The following is a 16,101-nucleotide window of genomic DNA, read 5'->3' on the forward strand; positions in this document are numbered from 1 at the left end:
TTGCCGAAAACCGTGTTTACAGTTAAGTTTTAATTTAGATATCGAAAATACATTGGTGTTAGGCTGTTTGCATTTATAAAAGCATCTCTGTACCTCTTTGTGAAGCTCATCAAAGACTTCGAAAGGCTGACCAAGACGAACGTCATGAAGAAGGTAGCCGAGGGCGTAGACGTAATTGTGATGCTTGCCACAAGAATGTCGATCAGCTGTCCCAAACAAGTAATGGAGTCACTCCGCAAAGCTGCCTGCATGGACCAACACAGGCTTCGAACACGTCGTAAGTACAATAAGTTAAACATAGTACAGGATGGTCCCTGCAACATAAATCCTGCATGGGCTTTCGTTATCTTTTGAGTAGGACAAGCTCTGGCAATGCCCCTATGCCACTGGGAAAGCTGAGGTTCATATACTTCAAATTAATTGGATCCAAAAAGCTATAATATATATTAGTGGTCGAGAAACTGTGCTGGAGGATTGCAGGGAGAGGATAACGAAATTGAATGCACACACGACAGAACAATACAGAAAAACAGGACGGACGGGATAATCCACTACCCATGGAGTTGCCATGCAGTTGCCTTCATTTTGTGCATTGTGACATCTTTGAGCTCCCTGAAGCAAATAGCTAGACATGTCAGTTTGTACTGGGCAAAAGATGATGAAGGAGAAATTTTTTTGTTTCGTTTTATGACCTTCCATTTCAGCATCTTCACATACAAGGAGCCCTTAGAAACCCTGTCTTGGTGGTGTAGGCAATCTAGGCAATGAGAGAATTATATTACTAGCGCTTTATGTTTTAATTGAACAAGGCAGGAACAGGTTGTGCTGCAGTGGCGTCGCATGATACCGAATGCGCATGACTTGCGACGCATTGGTGATGCCTCATGAAGAAACTGCGATGGGTCAGATCTGTTAAATCTTTTTCAAAGCAAAATGAATATTATAATCGGGAAGCTGCACCAGTTATTTATAAAAGTAGTTTTTATTTAGCATCGCAGATAAGCAAGGAACATTTGATATTTATAAAGTATGGAATCAATAAGCAACGAAAATATCATATCATCGACACACCCACCATGAAGCGGTGGAACAGGTGGCGCACCAGTGCACGGCTGGTGGCAGTAGCTCTCGGCAGTTAAAGCACTCTTGAGCAGTTGTCACAGCTGCGCAGTGGCTGAAATTAAACTTGTGTGATTGCAGGAAACGTTGCTTCGAACTAAGCTCCTTAATTTTGTGCCACAGGTGGTTATGGGACTAACTGCAACAAACACTCGCCAATCAGTGCCTTTGACTCGTTGACATGCCGCTGTAAGTAGGCGTGCTCGGAACACTAGCGTGGTTGTCTTCTGCTGCCCCTGATACTGGCTGGAGCCAAGAGGCTTCGCCAGTGCACTTTAGACGCTTACAAGGAGTATCCTTGTACAGAACTACACCCAGCTCCACACTCCTTTTAGTATCCGAAGCTCCAACTTTGATGGACCTTCCAAAATCATGTGGGCAAGCGCCGTGGAGAGCTCGCCCTCCACGGCGCCAAGTGCATGAAAACTGCAGAGAATTTTTACTAACCTTATGCTGGAACGGTGCTACTATTTGTCAGACATCTTTGCAGTAGCGGCTACAACGATTGTGGGTCACAATGTCAAGGAAACCATGGCACTGTCGTACCTGTTTGTTGGAGAGGAGGTAAGCTCTCAACTCTCTTTCCTAGCATAGATTCCAGAATGTACCTTAGCACTTTGAGGAATTCCCTTGTGCACAATCTTTCTAAGCAAATGTTTAGGCAACATTGGTGCACATATGCAATTCTGAATGTATCCATCTTATTAAAGTTTTTCATTTTCTTTTTTTTTAATGGCAGCAAGCGTGTGGTACATTACAAACTTGTAATGTATGCAAATGTATACATTATTATACACATTGTATGTAATGCAAACTTTCTTGTACAACAGAGATAGTGCCATGTTCCATGCTTGTACATACTTTAGCCTTCATCTAGATCAGAGTTGAGCAAAGCTATGTAGTTGGGGGTGATGTTTAGGAGTCGCATGGTCTCGGGGGAGCCAATAAGGTGCCGATGGCACTACTTCACATGTTTGACTACAACTTCGACAAGCAAGCTTTCTATTCGTTGTGCGGCACACTTTTCTAGAAAGGTACAAAACATCCAGTGGCTGCCTTTCCTGACGCACTGATGGTTGGGAACATCGTGGTCAAAAGTAGTTTCCACAAGATTTCTAACGATTTCTAGCAAAATATTTTTGCCCAGCTGTGCGTGGGAGGCGAATTAATGGCAAATCAGGGCCCATTTGCTGTAAGCGTTAGCCGCAGTACCTAGGAGAGGGATTTTGAAATCAAGTGACTGGCTCGGTAGGGATGCGAGGAAACATGGGGGCGGTGCCCCGGTGAGTGAACGCCGCTCGCTTTGGAACTAATATGTCGTTCTAGCTGCAATATCGGATGCGTTAGTCAGCAACGAATTGTGCAGGAGGCTTTCGCTTTGCCTTACCTCACTTAAATCGTAAAGCATCAGCAATGACCTCGCCGCACTTTTTAGATAGTCTTTTGATTCTGGCCATTCCTAAGCCTAAATGAACGCAATAAATGTCGGCATGGCAACGTCTTTGGAAAGCGGATTGCCTTGAATCAATCGGCCGGGTATTGATAGCACACAAAAGCAGACAGCGTCCCAGTAGAACTTTTTCTAACGGTGAATTCCACTCATAGATCCGGAGCGCTTTCCAAAATCCGCAAGGGAGGCGAAATTCCGCTCCGTGGGGCCCGCTCCGAATCGACGAGGGGAAGATAAACTTGCATTTTTGGAGCGACCTCCCCCACACTCCTACCCATCGCTTCCCCCTCCGCCGTTCAAAATGGCCGCTGCTCGAACTTGACAAGCACACCAACGCCTCAGCCGACTGCTCTTTCCGACGACCTGTGACGACTGCCACTGCTTGGCTGCAGAAATAACACGCGACACACGCCGGGCAAAATGATATGTGCCATGGCTCCCATGTCACAAATAACGAAGACGTCCGCATTTGGTACCGTCACATACCTTTGGGCCGCCTCGAAGCGGCGGGGCACGAACAGCAATTGCCAGGGGTGGAGTTCAGATTTCTGGTACGACTTTAATAAACACAGAGGTTACCAACCATCACTCCCACGGTCATTGCCTAATCACTTCTTGCTTTGTTTCTCGAAAAAACGCCGGCGGAATGCAGTGTAAAAAGGTAAACAATCATTGGCTGCAGAATGAACAGGCCTAACCTTGCGTCTGCCTCCGGCTTTTCTGTCGTTCTTTTTCTTGTTCTTCCTCTCACGACCACAGATGTCAGCGCTTAGGATTTACCACGCTCCACAGTCCCGGCTTTGTATCCCTGATGCACGCGAGGTAGAAGCGTTCGAGCCGTCACAATCCCGCGTAAACAACCGACGTCGACGCGCCCGAACAGATCCAACTCGACGATCCGACTGTGGCCCGACCGGCCCTCTCTAACCTCGCCGCGCATGCGCAATGCCGATTTAGACGGAAGTCACGTGAGCAGCCCTGTCAACTTCCGGAGAGATCTGTGAAATCCCGCAGAGCAAGTTCGGCGGGGTTTGGGGCACTCCGTGCCCTTACAAAAACGTTTAATGAATTTCTTTTGAAAGTTTATGGAGTCTACTCATTGTGTCTTTTCGAGTCTCAATAGAAATGCAAATGAGTTTTGTAACGAATCCGTAAGGAGTTTACGAAAACTATTGGCCACCGCGTTCCAATTGATGTTTCGACAAAGCTGCCGCATAAAGTTTCTAATGTATTTCATATGAATATAATTTGAAAGTCTATTGACACTGTTTCGAGTCTGTGTTGAAAAACAATTGATTTCTTGTAACGAGTCCTTAAGGACTTTACGAAAACTATTGGCCACCGCGTTTCAATTGAGGTTCAGCCGTGCCACCTTATAAGAATTTCTAATAGATTTCATTTGAAAGTCTAGATACACTGCTTTGAGTCTCTGTTGAAAATCAAATGTTTTTTTCTACCACGTTGTACTTGAGGTTTTGACGTGCCATCTCATTAGGTATATTCCGACGAGTCGGCATATACCTAATGAGATGGCCCATCAAAACCTGAATTGCAACGCAGTAGAAAATAACATTTGATTTTCAACAGAGACTCAAAGCAGTGTATCTAGACTTTCAAATGAAATGTATTAGAAATTATACTCCTAGCGTGGGTTTCTAGATAGACGGCTCTAAGAGGGAAGACGGCAATAGGTTGCATGTGACATGTGGTCCGGATCTAACCGTTGTTTTGAGGGTAGGGGAAAGTACGCATGCAGTGTTCGGAAAATGCCTGCATAAAACCGTGTGAAGGAGTAATAACTGGTTTATTAAAAATGCAAAATTCGAGTATACGGTACACTGCCTTCGTGTCCATGGGGGACCTTGTACTGCCTTCGTGTCCATGGGAGACCCTGTACTGCCTTCATGTCCATGGGAGACCGTGTACTGGTAACCTATAAAGAAAAAAAGATGCACAGTTACACATTGATCTCCTTATCTAAACTTCAATGTCAGCGCAAGGCATCCTGTTCACAGCGCAGCACTACCTCAGCGCTGAATCAGTATTACAAACCGGGACATCAGTCCTTTAGGAAAGGAGGACCCTCAGAACACACGATACAAGCCATGGAAGTAGCAGTGACTCGTTGCCTTAGCAGGACTGAGTTAGCGCTGCACTGTATGTGTGAACCAGCCCTAAACGCGGAAAGTCGCATTCAAAATTCCTACATTTTTGCTCACCCAGGCACTTAACTTACAAACTACCTTGATAGTTTAATGAGTGGCTCTAATAACATTGTCAGGGGCACCATAATGCAAAAGTATATTTTGCCCCCGAGTCTGCGAGAATTAATCGCTCACTGTTTTTGCCGCCGCATTGCACTCTTTTATTTCGGCTTTTGAATAGGTCTACCAAAGATAAGCGAGCAGATGTTATCGCTTATGAAGTTTACGAAATTTGAACATAGAGAAGCAAAGACTTATAAGCATCTCGCAGAATTAACATGGCAAATTTGGGCCAACTGATCCATGATCGTAGACAAGCGCCGCAAAAAACACATGGACAATAAGTGGTGGTAAACAATGGCGCCAGTGTTTTATGTCCACTTGTTGTCCCTGTGTATATTTATTTTTAGTTTTTTTGTTTGTTTACTATCTTGAACAAGTACTTTTAATCACAACGGACAGGAAGGAAACGGTAATAGGGTTCTATGCGGATCATAAAGCCATGCTCCGAATGGGTGAATGTCAACTGCAGGTTTCACAACAGTGGCGGATCCAGGGGGAGGGGGGACCCCCCTCCCTCCCCCCCTTCTCGGAGGGCAATTGGACATGAGTGGACCCCCCTTGCACAAGAAAGAATGGGAGAATAGTATCCTTAAAAATTTTCCGCCCACCCCAAAACAAAGGTCTGGATCCGCCACACTAAGTTTCAAATATTGGGAGGATCGAGACATCAGAGGCCGAGTTCAAAAAGCAAACTTACGATAAAAAAATTGCGTATGACAAAACCCGAGAAGAAATCCGTATCAACAAAACAAAATTTGTCGCAACTTTTGTGTGACTTACAACGAAATATTACGACATTATCCAAAGTGTCTTACAAACTTTTTAGGGCAAACATGGCCGCACGTCACTTGGCTATTTTGCCGCGACCAGCAATGAATATAAAAGCGAGGGCAAGAGACATGTGTTTTGCGCACTGTTCACATGCATCCCTACTTGAAGCAGTATAAGGGCAACGCTTAACTACACATGGAGGATTCAGCCGACGAGTCTGCCGAGCTGTCCATCCTGCCCGTTAGAGCTTACAAGGTGCAGGACTGCGATCAACGGCGAGATGTGCCAATGAATCAACAAAAGCAAATGCCACACAAATCTTCAGTGCACCTGAAAGGATCCTTTACCTATAAAAGGCGTGAACCTGATTTGGTAATCACTAGCGCCCCCTCGTACTTCAGTAGTGATTTTCAAAGTGGTGAGCAGCTGTGCGACCCTACCACACGAAAAGGCACATTCCTGACTGGATGTGCCTTTTTAATGCCAAAGCATTATATGTCCGTGGAGCGGAAAATCCGAGTTGTACCAAACACTAACAGAGGAATAAACGAAAGAATAAAATGTGCTTCCACGGCTGAGATTTGAACCCAGTGCTGCTGTGTGAGAGCCGGGCATGCTAGCTGCTGTGCTATCTCAGCCGCTTCGGAATGCGACATTACTCTCCCCTCAAAAAGAAGCTTGTCCCATTACAGCAAAAGATGGCATGTCTTTACCCGTTCTTTGTCCCTGTTTATCTGAGGCTGTTTTTTCATCATGTTTGACGGCATCGGCGTTGATGTGCCCGAAAGATGGTCATAAAAATATGTCCTCGGTTCGATGACATCACACTTCACGTGACGACATGACGTACCATGATGTGTGACGCCGTATGATGTAACGTAATACAAATATTAGAGGGGCACTTAGTTATACCTACGTGGATTGAATGCGAAAGCATTGCCATTCCTAACAATAGAGGGAAAAAAAAGGAAGTGTCGTTAGGAATGGCAATGCTTTCGCATTCAATCCACAAAGGGATACCTAAGTGCCCCTGTAATATTTTGTGTGGAGTAGAGCTCAAATAAACGCCGTACGGTGCAGTATATCCGTGATTAAGTTGCTGCTAGTCGTGAGGCTTAATGTTTTGCACCAACAATACCGTAGTTTTTTCTCGGTTGCGACGAAGTGCCACTGCGCTACGAACTTGCTAGAAATTTCTGCATATGCGACCACTTTCTTCTGGAAACCTATGCTGACCTACCACTCACTTTTGGCCAAAGAACAGTGAAAATACCAGATGTGAAAACAGCCATAACAAGCATTAAAGAAATCAAGATGGGGGTCGTAGCATTAGCTTCCCAACGTGGCGAGACTAGCACAGGATTTCTGTTACTCGCCGTTTAAGACAGGAGTCGACTTTTTCCGGTCTGATCTTGAAAACAAAGTTTGGTTCGGTTAATTTTGTAGCAGAAAGCCTGTGCTTCCCCGTTTGTGGGGTCATTTTCTCGGTTCAAAATATGATGCAGAGTCCTTCCCATAAAAATGCATGGGTGCCCGCTAGGACTCTTCGAAATGGTTAAATTAACTGAGGTCATTACACTCTGTTGCCACTCTAGAGTAGCAGAAGGCCCTCCCACAAACCCCTTCACTCTTTTTAATAAGGAAACACAAGAGAGGAGGAGAGCCGAGAGGACACCGCCAATCATGGCGAGCAAAGGGAATTGTGGGAGGGGCTTGTGCTATTCTATAGTCGCAACGGACTATAACAAAAGTTTACTGTACTATGAAAACAAAAAGACCAAGCACAGAAATTCGCAGGAAGTGTAGGAGGGACAGAATAGAAAAAACAGCAGCTGCAATATTTACCCTTTAAATTTCCCTCGACAGCACAGCAGAGATGACATGCTGGTCGTCAGCGCCTGGAGGGCCACCCGCTTGCACTGGAAGCACATGTAGTCTGAAACGAACAACAAACAAAAAATTAAATGCATGGACAATCCGCACATGCTGTTATTTCGCTTCATTGGCCGCTTTAGAGAAAGCAAGCATGCACACCGTTGTCCAACCATGTCAACTGCTAGCCGAAACTTTCTGCCACCAGGATTAAGATATTGCTTGCGCTATAAAAAAAAACATTTACACACTACCCAGCTGGCACGCTGAAAGTTCAAACATTGAAGAAACTAGAACATAAAACTTCATTGCAAGAGCTACACCTCGTGGACAATACACAAAAGTATGTTCAGTGTAAATCTTGGTGCACCGCAAGGCTGATTTACCTCAGCCAGTTTGGAACATCTGCAGTTCCATTCTTTTCAAGATATTATGCCTGAAAATTTGTGACAAATTAACTGGGTTAATATTTAGGAAGTAAACTAGTGGGTTAATTTCTAACTTACCATAATTATTTTCGGCATCCTCAAGGCGTCGCTTCAGGGTCCAGTCTTCATATTGGATTTACCTCGCCCACACAGCTGCAACCACACTGAAATGTTTGCAAAGTTTCAAGCAGGGTAATTAAACGTCTGCAGTTTCTCTCGAACACCGCTGTCACAAATTTTGTCTTTTTTGTCATTTTGGTCTGTTTAAGGGTGGTTTGGGGGGAGGACCAATTACAATCCTCGCACATGTTTACCTGAGCGTCAAAGGCTTGAGCTCGGATGAGACTATACTCCTTTTCATACTTAAGGTGCAACGCTGTCAAAGCTACTGGCGCGAGCGTGCGGCTTGATCCTGTTGATCATTTGCACGCCTTCACGCGCAAACAAAACCGTAGATGAAGCCACGCACTCGCGCCAGTAGCTTTGACAGCGTTGCACGCTAAGTATGAAACAGAGTATAATGCCGGCCGAGCTTCAAACCAATGGGAAGAGGAAGACAAGCGTTTCGGGTTGACCAACCACGAACCTGTGACAACCGCATAGGTCATTCAACACACGTCTTATACCGCTTAAACACTGTGTGGAACTGCATTTTGAAGTTAGTCCATATTCCAACGGTGTATGAACAGGGGCATTCATTTCGTGGCATGCCTTGAAATTAATCGAAGTGACGCAAGCTGGGAACAAACTGCTGCTGCTTCATTTGGGAATAACTGCGGCCCTCGGCTTGATCACATCACAATTGCAAAATGAAAGAGAGAAAAAAGAGGCGAAAGGAACAACTGCTTTATCAAAAGTTCTAACCGACAAATGTAAACCCAGTTCAATTCTAGAAAGCCAGGGGACCGAAGTTTGTCCTAAGAGTACAATTTAGTCCACTTCCATAACTTCAAAACAAAAGATGGATATCCTCTTCAACCATTTTGACTGAAAAGGAATATTGTCTCTGCATGAACCGAATTCCAAGGAAGTCTAACTTCGGAAATGTAATGAGGTATTATCAATGTAATCAATTTATAGTTGAAAGACATCAGTACACTGCTAGACCAATAAGACATTTCCTAAAGTAACGGACTGAAAGTAGCATTAGGAATTCAATACGTGCTCTGTTGACATGAGCTACACTTTCTCGGACCATACACAGAATGAGTGGCAACTTTTCATTACGCTACACATAGATCCAAACAGCAGGACAGATAATGCAAACCCAACTAGTTAAAAAAAGAAAAAAAAAAACATTCTAGCTTAAAGGGACAATGAAGGCAATTTCGGAGATCTTTTTGGCGATTGAATTGGGTTCCAGGCACGTCTCAGGCCACGTTGCCCAATTTTCAGCCGAAACCGGCGCTTGTGTGCCGCGCAAATCAATTAAACAGTCGCGGTAATAATCGTACCGGGACAGAGCCGTGTATTGGGAGAGTTTGGCCAATAGGCGGAGCAAAGGCCGCCGCCAGCGCCGAATTTCCCCCCGCGCTTGGAGCGTAAACTAAATTTGTGACACAGCGTCGACCAATCAGGAGACCGCGACGTCACAATATTGCAAACGACATTCAAAGCGTGAAATAGCAGCGTTCAATCTCGGTCTCTCTACTCCATCTCACAAATCCCGGCAGTGAAGACAAAGGTACAGGCGCGTGAACCTAGCTCAGCAAAACGCTTCTGTTTGTACGAGAACTCGTGCGTAGGAGCCACTTTCCAAAGCCACGCGCCCGTGCCCATGCCTTTCTGTGCACTGCTGATGTTGGCTTGCTAGAACAGCGTCCTGTGACTGGCGGAAAGAAAACAGTGCAAAGGGTGGGGCGAGCGAGCGTCTGGAGACGCGGAGTCCCGCTCGGCTCGTGCACTGGCTTTGGCAGTGCTTTCTTTCGCCGTCTCAGCTGAGACGCTGTTTCTAGCAAGTCGGCCCTGCTTGGGAGCGCACGTTCGTTTACTCTACACTTGAATATTGGCGTGACAAAAACCTCGCACGCACAAAGTTTTCAGTCACTGAGAGTTACACCTTTTAACTCTAGCGACGCTAAAACGGCTTAAATTAGTCGTGTCACAAATCTAGAGCTCACGACCACCGCTAGGGGCTGTTTCGCGGCCTGTGGTTGGCCCCGCTATGCTCGCCTATTCAAACCAATGTATGGCCAAACTCTCTCGATAGATGGCTCTGTACCGGGATCGACTGGGGCGACGCCCCAAGAGTTGCGGGAGAAGCCAGGAGAAGCGGAGCTCACGTTACCGATGCGGGGCCAAGAAGCGCGACGTCACAAGAGACGCGTCAGCGATTGGTCGAAACGAGAAACGTGCCCTCGGGCACGTTTTGGTTCGCGATTTTTAGAAACACTGTTTTAATTTCCGCTTGAATAATCATCAAAAGTATAAATCGGATCGGAAATCATTACTAAACCGTAAATAAAGTAGCATCATTGTTTTTTTGTCTTTGCTACGCTGGACGCGAAACCGACAACGAGCAACTATGGGCCAACAAAATCAAATTAAAAAAGAACACGGTACTCGAAAGATTTTGCAAAATGGTAGCTGTAGATGGCTGTTCTAACGGTCGACTGAAGACCAGTATTCGTTCGGGCGACGCTAGTTTTCACGTGTGGGTTGCTGTTCGTGTTCTTTGACGACGAAAAGAGGACGTCCGCGGAGGAACCGGATCCCGGAACGGCGGAATCGCTGCCGCTTTCCCTTCGGCATCTCCCCCGCGTCCGTCCTTCGGCATGCGGGCCGCTCATTGCCTGCTGGGCGGTCTCCGTCGGGTGATGGCAGTGGCCGCCACACACGTACTCCCGTTCCGTTGGTGTTCGGTCACTGAACGGAAGCTCGAACTCGCTCGCGAGAGCGGCATTCGTCCATGTGGACAGAGTCGGCGCAACGACCGCGCCACCGCGCTGCTGTAACCCACCGCGGTAACCAGAGTCTCGATCTCCTAAATACTACCGATACCGACTATTCACACTTGACGTCACTCCCTACGTCACCTCCGTTTTCGGAGACCCAGAAACGAGACTGGAGATGGTTCAGTTTCGGTTTCTTTACTTCTTTCGTCGGCACATAAATACGCGTCATAAATGTCTACAAAAAATTGGGCGGCATGCTATGTTCCCAAGAAGCATTAAAACACCATTTAAAAAAATTAAATAAAATCGTCTTCAATTTTTCTTTAACGAGGAAATGGGGGGTTTTATAATATCGGGCGCTACTTTACCGCGCGGTACGGACGGCAAAATAGCGAGGATTCCGGCGAAGAGTTTTAGAATAGCGTTTCTCTGAAGGAAACCCCCCCCCCCCCCCCCCCTCCCCCCAAACGCGAGCATCTCGCGCTTAAAACGCCACCAAGGTGTCCCGACAGCTTCTATTTGAAAGTTAGAACGTTTTACCTTGAAAATTAAACAAGCTTTTTGTCCAGAGTAACATTTTTATAGATTTTTTACACTCAATGCCGCATGTTTTGTTTTTGTCGCTGCCAAGCTGCTCTGTTGTACTTACGAAGCCCAGACGATCCACTACCCAGGCATGCTTACATGTCTGCCGCGATCGTAAGTACACGCGCCTCGATAGCTTTGCGCCTCGATAGCTTTGAGCTGTGAATCCAGCGATCAGTGGCGTTTTCAATACGCTTCGACCATACCGACCGCGGTCGCCGAGTGCGACTCACGCAGTTCCCGAGCGGGCGACGGCGTCGAAGACGCGATCAACAGAGATGTCGTGGGCGCCGCCTTTTGCGGTACGCCGCCTTTTGCGGTACCCACGCTATTATCGAGAAATAACGGGCCCCAAAGCTCGAGTCCGAAGCTTGTTTTGGGTCTGCGCATGCACAGCAGCCACGAGATTATTCTAAAACTCCATAATGTTCACTTCTCGTTCAGCGCGTACAATGCAAACAAAGAAGTATGCTTACCAATTGCGTTGAGTTGCTCGTTCTGTCGCGTCGTCGGCCTTCCGCGCTCTTCTTGAACATAATCATCACAAGAGAAAACTTCACAGATAGATAATTTTGATTAAATTAGCACATTTCCATGTCTAAAGGCATTTCCATCCCGCGACACACCCAACGGTCGCAAAACTGGCGAAACGGCGAAACCATGCCGGAAAAAGAAAAAAAACAAACAAAGAACTGGTGTCGCTACCGATGGGGCGTCGAAGACGCGATCCTTAAAATATGAAACCGAAACCAGTAAAAGTTACAATACTGAAACCGAAACTGACCAAATCGCGATAGAGGGGCGCCGTAAATAGATCTGCTCACATGATGCATCTTGTTGGCGAATCTTGAGTCGCAAAACTAGGTTTCGGGAAACAGATTCCCCGTCTGAACGCAACCGAAAAAGTGGCGCGCCTTCGAAAAAAGTGGCGCGTGTTTCTCGCTTCTGGAGCAAATTTTCGCTGAAACCTCACCGACGCCCGTCAATCTCCCGAAGGAGAAACACGGACGCTGCCAATGGCCGCTCGACTTCGCTATGACGTCTGACCTTCGAGGAGGAGCGAGCTTTTGGACGAGTCTGATTTTTGGCCGATTCCGTGTCCGAGCCGAAGCCGAAAGAAAACAAAACAAACATGTCAAGCGACAAGCCCCTATGCGACAAGCGGCGAAGCGGTGCATACGGGCGACGAGTCTTGGTCCTACTTGGTTGCAGGTGTGTGAACGGCGCCTACAGTACGGATTGGGGGCGCGGTGCAGATTCGTCAACAGTCGCGGCGGGTGCAAGCACCGTATATAAACATGATGACTGGGGATAACGTTCTTTATTAGCGGTGCAAGAATGTCGAAAATGCTTCGAGATCATCTCGCGGTTTTTCCCGGGTTTGGCAGGACTAGTAAACCCGTTGAGCTGAATCTGACGAAATTCATTGAGTGGCATTAATAAAACAGGCTGTCTCTTCACACTGTGCGTACTTCATATCATTTTGATGCGAGACGCTTAATATTCCCGGTGCAGACGAGGTGTGGCGAAATTCTCGTGAGTCAATACGTCACAGGTTTCGCGCGTCAAACTCCACGTGTGAACAGGCCGATTTCGCGAAATCTTGGTTTCGCTAAACTGTGGCGCGTTGAAGACATAAATCGTTTGAATAAGCTTTTAAAAGTAAAAGAGGGTGAATACAGTTATTATTTTAAGCAGAGGAAATAAATCTGTATATCAGAACTAGCGCCGACGCGCTATTTGCTTCGGGTGCAATGCAGTAGGGAGTAGATTTATTGATTTTTTTATAACACTCATTTCAATGTGTAATGAGTAAACACAAAAGAATCGCTATTGACTGGGTAACGATAAACCTCACTTGAATTTGTAACGAGTAAACTCAAAAGAATTGATATTGATTGGGTAACGATAAACCTCACTTGAATTTGTAATGAGTAAATTCAAAAGAATAGATATGGAGTGGGTAATGATAAAACTCATTTAACGATGAGTTTCTTATGAGTTTCATTTGACTCTATAAAAACACATTAGAAGCTCAATTGAAACTCATTGTTCATTTCTGTAAGGGTGGAGCGGGCGCTGCCAGAGATCTACGAGCGGAAGATGACCAACTCGAGCCAGATCTGCGAGCGGAATATGCGCGCTCCAAATGGAGCGCTTTTGGAGAGCTCGAGATCTACGAGCGGAATTCACCATAAATTACCCAAGCATCGAGGAGAACGCTGGAAGTGTAATTCTACGGTCCGCACTTTCTGGCCTTCCTTTTATAAAAGATGTGAAGTAAATAATCATAATAAGGTTTTGACGAACCCCCGTGCAAGGCAAAATTTGTTTTAGACGTTTTGCTTTAGAACAGTTACTATTGCAGACGCCAGCACGTGCACCGCGTGTAACTACACTCATAGCATGCACCTCAGTGCTTGGGAAATTTAGAAAAAGGTATATTGGGACGCTGTCTGCTTTTGTGGGCTATCAATACCCGACCGATTGAGTCAAGGCAATCAACTTTCCAAAGACGTTGCCATGCCGACAATTATCGCGTTCATTTAGGCTTAAGAACGGCGAGAATCGAAAGATTCTGAAAAATTTGGCGAGGTCATTTATTGCTCATGCTTTGCACTATAATTGAGGTAAGGCAAATCGAACGCCTCCTGTACCCTTCGTTGCTGACTAACGCGCCCGATATTGCAGCTACCACGACATATTTGTCCCAAAGCAAGCGGCGCTCACTCACCGGGGCACCGCCATGTTTCCTCGCATCCCTACCGAGCCAGTCACATAATTTTAAAATCCCTCACCTAGGTACTGCGGCTAACTTTAGCCGCGATTAGCGCTTCGAGCAAACGGGCCCAGTAGATCACACAAAGAGAATCTGGGCTCCTGTTGACTGATTCTGGCTTCTTTTGCAATGAGCAAGCCAAAGCAACGTTTACGTCTCCATGTGGAACCAGACTCTGGCTAGCATTGCCGAAACTTCACTGATTGCAGAGATAATGCAAGTGCCCCTGTTGCACTGATGATCTTGGTATATTTTTCAGTGCTGAGGAAGCATGATTTACTGCCACTTGTCTAAGTTGCATTCTGTACAAGTATACTCAGGCCTGCAGGGGGTGGGGGCATTACATATTTCACATAGGTCAAGTAACTATAGCAAATAACACTGGACCAGCTCGCTGGTAGATAGTGATATGTTAAATGTGATGATTTAGAGAAGACTATCACACATGGTTCCTGCATTGCATTGCATTGATTTTGTTTGCCAACCCAGGAGCAAGACATCCCGGCAACGCCGTGCATCGTTTACTCCGGAAATGACGCCGAGGGGGCCGACTTCTTGTACCTCGCCGTAGATCGGCAGCGGTTACTGTCGGTGAAAAATGCAGAGGAGGGCATCGCTGCCATCATGGCAGCTTATTGGCTATTTAACATAAAGTATTCAACAAAGGCAGCAAACACGTTTGCTGTACTAGAACGGTTGTTCGTAGGATTCAGCAGCACTACTCCGAGGCCAGTTGTGACGAAATTCCTGAACAAGGTCGCAAGAAAGTAAAATCAACGAGGCGGACAAACAAGCGTTCTAGTACCAAAGGGATGCTGAGCTGAGATTTGGAGAGCACGAAACGAGGCAGGAGCACTAGGTGGGATGCTGCAAACCCTAGAACGTAACTTATATGAAGGTATCTTTTACGGATGGCTGTATTTTTGGAAATTATGGGCATGATTGAACAAAGCTTGTGACATCTATATTTTATTTTTTCCTTCGCCTCTTCGCCGCACCATTCGGGCAATTGAGGTCCCGTAGGGAAATGTCAGATTCAGGTCGGAATGAAAAATGCCGGTTCCGCCTAGACCCAAAATTGGGGTACCAGTTTGTATCCAGCCTGGAACCGCGCAGTTCTATCCCCAGTTTTAAACTCTGGACCGTCGCACCACCGGAATTCCCGCTGCGCTCACCAGTCGACTCTACAAAAGAATTTCGTGTTATGCCCTTAGCCGTTAAAACCAAGAGATCGTCGCGATTTCAGACCCAGGCGGACTGGGTCTGAAATCGCGACGATCTCTCGGTTGTAACCGCTAAGGGCATAACACGAAATTCTTTTGTAGAGTCCAGTGGTGAGCGCAGCGGGAATTCCGGCGGTGCAACGGTCCTGGGTTTAAAATTGGGGCTGGAACTGCGCGGTTCCAGGCTGGATACAAACTGGTGCCCCAATTTCGGGTCTAGGCAGAACCGGCATTTTTCATTCCGGCCTGAATCTGACATGTTCGTACGGGCTCATTGGCAGGCGAGGGGGCAAAGTCAGGCGTGGAAGCGAGAAACTGGGAGAACTGTGACGTCACACGCCTTGCTCAATTGCGGCTTTCTTTTCTGAAAATATGGCCAACCATTTGAGGTACTGCTGCACGAGATTTGTCTTGGGGTCAGTAGCATCCCACTTTGTGCTTCTGGTGCCTTGTTTTGTAAATTCTGTAACGGCAGGGCCAGCAACATGGTCTGGCAACTCAGCCACCTCATATAGGGGCTCGAGACACGAGCGCCCAACCCGCCATTAGAGGCTCGACGTTCGTTCGGTTCACACCGTTGTCTTGGTTCCTCGCTGGTTTCCGATACATGGTGTCAGAAGTGGCCTGCTGACTGTCCCTGCACCGACATAAGCCACAACGCCAGCTATAGAGGGATTCAAGCCCCCAGAGGGACTCAGACTCAGCGGAAACCT

The sequence above is a fragment of the Ixodes scapularis genome, unplaced genomic scaffold (genome assembly GCF_016920785.2).
Source record: "Ixodes scapularis isolate PalLabHiFi unplaced genomic scaffold, ASM1692078v2 PGA_scaffold4__175_contigs__length_147842914, whole genome shotgun sequence".
In the NCBI taxonomy this organism is placed as follows: domain Eukaryota; kingdom Metazoa; phylum Arthropoda; class Arachnida; order Ixodida; family Ixodidae; genus Ixodes; species Ixodes scapularis.